Source organism: Pinus tabuliformis, chromosome J, assembly GCF_031772625.1.
Source record: "Pinus tabuliformis cultivar Carrire ecotype Pingquan chromosome J, CPIR1, whole genome shotgun sequence".
Taxonomy (NCBI): domain Eukaryota; kingdom Viridiplantae; phylum Streptophyta; class Pinopsida; order Pinales; family Pinaceae; genus Pinus; species Pinus tabuliformis.
Window position 1 is genome coordinate 685,308,091 of NC_142295.1, and position 9,430 is coordinate 685,317,520.

Here is a 9,430-nt window from a genome sequence, read left to right on the forward strand (position 1 = left end):
TCTAAGGAAACTGTCACACCTTAGTGGGATAGAGCAGTTCTATATAGACACTTTTCCCTGCAACACTCATGGAGTTGGAACTTCTCAAGACAAAAAGACAAAGTGAAAAAGGTAAATCAACAATACAAGAGGAAGAGGCACCGATCACTTTGACTCCAATTGAGAAGGAAATTGAGGGTGATAGAGATATTTGGCTTGAAAGAGTCAATTTTCACTTAGAAAAGCTGTTGTAAAAAGCCAATAGGGACAACTAGATCATCAAGCACATGGCCTACCACTACAGGACCCGAAACAAAATTTGCAATATAAGGGTCAAACAGATGAAAGCAAGGCTAAGACGGGCTCTAAAAGGAAAAAAAGAGGAGGATAGGCTTAGGTTGCTTGATGAATCTTCCTTTGTCATCAGGATACTTGATGATGGTGCTGCTCACCAATTTTGGTCAAGTTTGGAGAATTTTTTATCATTTGCAAATTTTGAAAATTTTAAACACGGAAAATTTGGCTCAACGCATAGCGCAACTAGTGCTGCACTTTTCCTAGGGACACCCAATGGAAAAATGGCTTGCATTTTTGGATTCAAAGAAATGCATGCACCCTAAACATTTTCTAAGCTTTTGGAGTAGAACTGGTCTACCAAAAGGTCAAAAAACACCCTAAAAATGACCTTTTTCCCACTTTTTTGAGACATAGAAGCAGTCTTCGGAGAATCAATGTTTAAGAGTCAAATGAGCTTCAAATGAAGAAATTCAAAATGTTTTGGAAAGTAGACTTGAAGATATTTCCAATGAGTTATCATGAGCTCAATGTGGATGCCAGGAAGGCCTCCAAAAGGGACCTGAAAATGGTGTTGCACGTAGGGCTAGTGGCACTGCGCGTAGGACAAATTTTGCACAGGATTGCCATTTCATTGTGTTTTGGCTATGATCATGGATTTTCTCTGATGGAGGATGTTTTACTAATGTAAATGATGGCTTGGCTTGTAAATATGATGGATAATTAGTATTAGAGGGTAGATTCATTAGATTAAAAGTCATTTTGAGCACAAATGAATTAGTTTCCTCACTTCTAGAGGCAAGTTGTTAGGATGTCTCGATTCCAGTTTCTTGTTCAATGTTGGTCAGATTAGCTCTTCATCTTAGGTATTTGACTCCTGAGGATGGGAGGAGGTTCAAACAATGTCTATATCTTCTTCTTCTTTCTCATTGTAAAGGGTTGGACTCAGCTGGATGCATAGGTTTTGAAAGAACATCATTTTGTATCAGTTTAGCAGGAGAATAATCAGATATTGCAACTATTTCTTTGGGATCCAGTGATATGGTGTTTAGCTCTGTTTCAACTCTTTGTGATCATATGTTTAAATGTCTTGTGTACTTCATTAATCATTTCATTGGTTCTAAGTGGATGTTTTCAGGTTGATAGGCAGAATCCATAATATTAATGCTTTGCTTTGGGAAAATATTCACAGTTTATGTTTTCTTCAGTTTAGGATGGATCCATGATGATCACATGCTCTTCCTAGCTTCTCACTGTAGGTTTTAACCCTGTACAAAAATTACCTGCATATGAATTCTAAAACACAGAAAATAAATAATGCGAGAGCATAACACATAAAACACATATACAAAGAGATTTTCCCTTGAATCCCAAAACCGGGACTACCAACTTGATTTTTCATCATGTTCCTTTCAATTTTACAATACATATTTATACATGCCAAAGCATCCAATACCATGGACCGAAAACCATCGCATCCAATACCATGGACCGAAAACCATCGCATCCAAAACCATGGACTGAAAACCATCACGTCCAAAACCATGTACAAAAAACATGCACAAAACCATAAGTAGGTCTGCCCAACCTAATATAGGTTCCAAAAACCAAAAAATTTCGGGGCGCTGCACTGGACCCCATAAAGTGGGGTTACCTACACCCCTCAAACCCCCTGTGACCCCCCCCCCCTCTCCTAGCTATGCAATTGGTGCAATGAAGGTGGGGCTTTGCCCCCCTCTAACCCCCTGGTTAATTACGTGGGCTAGCCGTGGAAAGAATATAAAACAACCCAACATTATCCCACTTGTTGTTTTCTTTCCACAGGGGGTCACAAGAGATCTTAGTCATTTATCCATTGTTTCTCTACACCAAGAGAGCTTCTCAAAGCTCACAGATTTTGTCAATGCATCTGCAGTATTCTTCAAAGTGCCCACCTTTACCAGCAACACCTTTTTGTCTTCTATCATATCCCTCACAAATTGATATTGAATGTCAATGTGCTTTGTCTTTGAATGATATGCAAGGTTCTTTACCAAGAAAATTGCACGTTCGTTGTCACAGTCTATTCTTATAACTCCTTGTACTAACCCCATACTTGAACACAATCTCTGCAACCAAACGTTTTCCTTTCTTGCATGAATGGCTGCCATGTATCATGCCTTTGTAGTTGATAGTGCCACTACAAATTGTTTCTTACTCATCCAACTGACTACACCTCCAAATATGTTAAACACATACACACTTGTAGACATTCTCTAATCCAGATCTCCATCCCAGTCTGCAACAACAAAGCCACGAATATCCAACACTTTGTCCAATCATGGTCTTTCTTGGTAGCACATACCATAATCACTAGTGCCACACAAATACCTGAAAATTCGCTTCACTGTTGTCCAGTGCTCCTTCCTTGGTTTTGACATAAACCTGATCAATACTCCCACTACATGTTTAATGTCTGGTCTAGTGCAGACCATTTCATACATCAAGATACCAAGTGCACTTGCATATTGAACACGGGACATGTCCTCTTCCTGTTCTTGTGTCTTGGGACATTGTTCAGCATATAACTTTACACCTACAGGAATAGGAACCGTCACCGGTTTACTATCCTGCATATTAAACCTCTCCAATATTGTCACGACATACTTCCTCTAGTTTAACCAGAGCTTCCTCTTTGTCTGGTCTCTTTTAATTTCCATCCCCAAAATATAGTTTGCAGCACCAAGATATTTCATGTCGAATTTGGAGGACAAATGGGTCTTAAAATCCTGGATAATTTCTTTGTCATTTCCAACCAACAACATATCATCCACATACAAGACCAGATAAATAACATGGTCACCAATTAATTTAAAATACACACAGTGATCTGCTTTGTTTCTGGTGAAGCCAAGTCCCCGTATAAATGTATCGAATTTCTAATACCACATCCTTGGTGACTGTTTTAACCCATACAAAGACTTCTTTAACTTGTATACCAATTCTTTATTACCCTTCACCGCAAAACCTTCAAGTTACTTCATGTAGATCTCCTCTTACAGATCCCCATGAAGAAATTTTTCCTTCATATCCATCTGTTCTATCTCAAAATAAAAAGCAGCAGCAATGGATAGAAGTAATCTAATACAAGCTACCTTGGAAATAAGAGAAAAAGTATCACCAAAATCAATTCCCGTCACCTGGGAATAACCTTTTTCTACCAATCAAGCTTTGTATTTCTCCACCTTTCCTTTTGAATTTGTCTTCTTCTTGAACACCCATTTGCTGCCAATGGGTTTCTTCCAGCTGGAAACTCCACCAAATCCCAAGCCTCATTTTTGTGCAAAGATGCCATTTCATCAACCGTGGCCTCTTTTTAGAGTTTTCCATCCTTTGAATCTACTGCTTCCTTCACAGTTCTAGGATCATCATCAGTAATAGATAAAGAAAAGTTTGAATAGAAAGAAGATGGACTATACCTTTTTGGTTGCCTTCTTTCTCAAACTAATCTTCTCACAACCGGAGTTTGTGGCTCTTCATCTTCTGATTCCTTCTCTGTTGTAGAGTTCGATTCTTCCTCCTTTGGCTCAAACTCTATCTTATCAAGTTCCTTTGATGGGACTTCATGTTTAATAACATCTTTCACCTCTCTAAACACCACATGACGGCTGTACACAACCTTCCTTGTTACTGGGTTCCAAAGCTTATAACCCTTTAAACCATCCTTATACCCAATAAAGATGCACTTTTCAGATTCACTATCCAACTTGGTTCTTTTCTCCTTTGGAACATGTACATATGCATAAGATCCAAATACCCTCAGATTTGAAAGAGAGGGTTTCTTACCAGTCCATACCTCTTGTGGAGTCTTATCCTCTAACATTCATAAAGGTGATATGTTGACCAGGTAACATGCTATATCCACTGCCTCTGCCCAAAATTCTTGTCCTAACCTGGCTCCACTGAGCATGCTTCTTACCCTTTCCATCAAAGTCTTGTTCATTCTTTTTGCAAATCCATTTTGCTTAGGTGTATATGGAGCAATCTTCTACCATGTTATACCACACTTCTTACAGAATTCTTCAAATTCCTTACTGCAAAACTCTCCACCATTATCTATCATCAACACCTTTATCTTCTTCTTTGTCTAGTATTCCACCAGAGCCTTAAATTCTTTAAACATGTCAAAGACTTCAGAATTCTTATTAAGGAAATATATCCATGTATTCCTTGAGAAGTTATTTATGAATTATACATAGTACACAGAATTACCCAGTGATGGAACCTTCACAGGTCCAAACACATCACTGTGCACAAGCTCTAATATATGTTTCGCCCTCTTACCACTAGAGGGGAAACTCACCCAATTATTCTTCCCATATACATAATTTTCACAGAAATCAAAATCCAGGGAGCTATTACTCATACCTTCTACCATATCTTTACCGTGAAGTATTTGAAGGCCCTTCTCTCCAATATGTCCAAGCCTTTGATGCCACGGCACCATCTTCTCTTCAAAGACCACTAGATTTTCTGCTCCACTTTCAAGAACCACAGAACTATTGCACCCATCAACAATAGTTCTACCTTGCAGCTTGTACAGAGTTCCAATCCGAACTCCCTGCATCAATACCAGTGCTTCTCGAACCATCTTGAAGGTATCCTTCTCGAACACTATTTTTACACCTGCATCATCCAGCTTGCTTACATAAATTAGATTTCTAACCAATGCAGGAATATGCAGAACACCTGGAAGTGTTCTAACCCTTCCACCTTGCAAATTCAACTTTAGTTTTCCGCGACCAATGATTCTAGCCTTCTTATCATCCCCTAAGAGAACATCACCACCATCATATTTCTTATACTCACAGAACCACTCTCTATGGGGAGTGAAGTGAAAGGATGCACCTAAGTCAACCAACCATGCCTCGTGATCTACATGTGTACTTGAAGAAGCCAAGTACACATCCCCACCTTCATTTGAGGTGGTTGTTTAGTCAATTTAGTGTCCTAAATTTCTACATAAATTATCAATCCGGGTATCGTAAACTGATGAAGTGTAGTGCACTATATGTGCTAGATGACCCTCTTACCTCACTGTTTTTGAGTTTTATGTTTGTTTTGGGGTTTTTTTCTTTTGATTCCTAATGTTCTGCAATGTAGTCTACAAAATCTTAATCTACTGTTGCTAAGAATCTAGAGGAATGAAATGAGATCTAAAAGTGATTTTAGGCCAAATTTGGAAGTAAAGTTTGTAAACAAGAAAATGAAAACAAAGCTTCTCTTCTTGCTATTATGATTGTTTCCAAAACATGAACTGAAAGGACTTAAAATTACAAAAGAAAAGCTTAAATGAGAAAATGAGATTGTAGCTATCTATGATAAACCAAAAATGGAAATAGGATTACCTCTATTGTCTAATCTATTGTAGAATTAAAGCTTAATGAACAACTGAAGATGGAACTGCAGCTAAACTTAAGTGAAAAACTAAAACTGAAAATGAAGTTACAGTGATGAAAGCAAAGCTAAATGAAGTATTTTTGTCACTTTGCTATACAATTTAGAGAGCACTACCTCCTTGTGATAGCATTCTTGAGAGATTTCATTCTTCATCATCCTAAGAAAAGTAGACATGAGCTAAAATAAGTGAAAAACCATAACTGGGAATGAAGTTGCAACTATTCAATTATGAAAGCAAAGCTAAATGAAGTATTTATGTCACTCTGCTACACAATTTAGAGAGCACTACCTCCTTGTGATAGCATTTTTGAGAGATTTCATTCTTTACTATTCTAATAAAAGTAAACATGACAATACAAGGAAAGATTCATTCATAAATACAACATTTCACCACCTAGTTTTGGGATTAACCATCAACTGAAAGGATTTTAGAAACATTCATTTATATCATGAGTTACTACAGTAATAATAAAATGGCATTGAACAGCTTAATTTAAAATCTAGAAACTAATGAACATCAAATAAAATGAACTAATTTATGCTACTGAAATCAACTTAAAATTACTGATAAGAAACTAGAGAGAAATGAAAATCAAAGAACTATTCTACGCTGGAATAAAACTACTTTGAGTTACTGAAAAGATAACACAAACTGCATTTACAAATAGAGTTAGAAAACGATTATAAACATAATGAAAAACACAGTGAATGTACAACTAAACTATCAAATACAAAATAGAAATAAAATGTACCCTTAACCACACAGGGGCCCTCTCCAAGGTCTCGGATTATCAACACGGAATCAACACTTCACAAGCACTTCAGATATCCATTGAAAACAGAGTTTTTGTATTAAAACAGAGAAATTAGTTCTTCACACTACAAAGCGGAAATTTGCACTATTACAATTGTTTTGAAGAGAGAAATCAGCTAAAGCAAAACATGTAGACATGTAGTGTATGCGGAATTCTTGTCTTCATTTGGCTTGAGACATAAATCTTCTAATAGTGGTTGCTAGATTCGATATGTGCAGGTGGCAGATGAAGTCCTTGGCTTAAGGAGACTGTCTTGGATCCATTACTGAGAATCGCGTGAAAAAGAGAGTCCTACTTGCCATAGGTCTCTTACAGTTGACTTCCCTTTGACCGGAGTCCTCCTCATTGATCTAAGCCAAATGGATAGGATACAATCCATGCTCTAACATTTCCCAAGGTACCCATGTGGTCCTTTTCCTCTCTTGATACCCATAACCTACAAAACTGTGGAGATGGCTGTGGAACATCCTATTAGCTACGGAATGTGGCTGCGTTCCGTAGCTAAAAGACAAAAACCTATTCAAATATCAAATATAAAAATATAACTTGTAAATCACTAAAATATACTCCTTGAGGTAATGTACAATGGCTTTTGATGATTAAGGATGCATTTTTCATGGAAAAGCAAAGGAATAAGGATGAGAAAGTTGCTTAAGAGAGAGGTAGTTTTCGAACTCAGCATACCCCCACTGTGAGACTATTGCATGTCCCCATGCAATACAAATTGTAAACACACTCCTTTTACTGCATCAGCTCTGAGACTTCAACCAAACATCCAATATTTTCTTGCTTCTCTTTGTTACAACTGCCATCCTAGGCTTTCTCATGAGGAATCTATACTTGAGGTTAATGAGAGCCCTGTTTAGCTTCATGTTTTTCCTTTTTAATTTTCTATTCTTCTTGTGCCACAGACCCAAATGAAGCATAGTGTTATCATGGATAATCTTATCCAACTTGTTTTGTTCTTTTAAGGCTTCATTTTCCTTCTGAATATGCCTATTTAAAACCTCTAACTCATAGATTTCCTACTTAAGTGAGCTAGTCAAAGTCTCTTGTGATGTAGTTGGCTACTCAGGGTTGGATGAAGTCCCTTGATCTACTGATGTATTATTTTGCTCCAGTGACTCTATATAATCATAAATCTATTGTTTGATTGGGTCAATCCCTGGAGAGACTCTCTTTGGGCTGCTTTCAAAGTTTTGTTGAGGAGAGTGTTGTGGGCTCTACTTAAATGAGATATTTTCTTGAGACTGAGTTGGAGTTTCTTCTCCCAAATCTATGAATTGAATCTCTTTTGATTTTGTTTTCTTTACTTTGCCCTTGAGTCTAGAACTCCTCCTTAAACCTTGGGAGCCTATGATCTTCTCTTCCATAACCTGTCTTATTTTCCCCTTCTCTTTCTCTTTCTTGAACTGATCCCTGATGTTGACTAATCTCTCAGAAAGTAATTGTTCATCCTCTGATGAAGGTTCAAGAGTGTTTTTATGGATTTCTTCAACTTTTCCTTTCATCTTTCTTCTTCATTTTGTATGCTTTCTGATCTCTGTTAATGTTTCAGAGAGAGGCTCTTCTTCATTGATTTCTTTTTCTGAAGTTGTAGGAGTGTTTTGAATTGTAAGACTGCTTTTCTTCTCCTACTCTTTTTCACAGAACATCCTTCAGGTAATTATGGTGGATCTTGGAAAAAGTTTCTGATCAGAAATTTCTCTCATGTGTCTCCTACACTCTTTAAGTGATATTCAACTATAATTTTTATGAGACCGTGGTGATAAAGATTAGTTTCTATGTCTTCCATTTTCTTTTAAACAGTAATGGCCATTCTCCTTAAACTATTCAACAGGAATAATGGGAGATTGAGGGTCTTGTTTTCAAGAAAATTCATCAACAGTCTTATGTGATACACATACATGGAACCAAATCTACCCTCGCATGTAATAATTTTTTGTACAATTAATAACATGCTACTCCATTTACCCTTAAGTGCAGAGATGGGAATTCCTCTCTTAAAAACTGAAGTGTCCATACCTAGATTTTGGAGAATGACTTTCCAAGTTTCATCATGGAATTCTTTATTCTTGAACCACCTCTCTCCAACCTTTGGTAGCTTGGTTGTTGCAGCAATAAAAGACTCGGTCACTGTAAACTTTATGTCACCAATCTCCACGTCCATCCCATCAAACGATCTAGCAAATGACTTGGTGATCTCTTTATGGTGACCATCGAATTTCTCAATGAAACTCAGCCAACCAGCTTTCTTCAACATCCCTTTCAACTGAGGATAACCTTCCATATATTTCACTCCTATAGGTTTTGTTCTAACAATGAGACCCATCACTCCTATTCTCTGCTTTTCTTCAAATTTACCTTCACTGTCTACGTGAAGAAGACTGTGTATACGACAGTGGTATATGGAAGAAAAAATGGTTATAGATATGGAGATGAAATAACAGAGTATGTGGAAGGAAAATGACAGAGATAAAAAATATAGGGTATATGAAACAAGGAAGTTGTATGTGTGAAATAGTGCAAAAGATATATGGAATGGAGTGGTTGTAAATTGTGTAGAAAACAGAGTATTGCTATACATAGGGAGAATAAAAAATAGAATGAATGATTGTGTTCTCAACATATCCAAGTGCTTGTACACACAAGAAGGCTACGGAAGTATAAGAAAGGAACTCGATGTAATAAAGGAACAATAGGGTTGTGAAGAGTCGTATCCAATTAGGTTATGTCAAGTATCTAGTTGTTAAATAAGTGTGCTGGAGAAGTACAATGAAGTACGAGTTAAAAACGAAGATCAAATCATGAGACCATTAGGCATTTAAGTCGGAAGGCATGGTGGAATAATCACGGCAATCAAATCTCATGATGACAAGTCAAGGAGTAGTGTGATTATATGA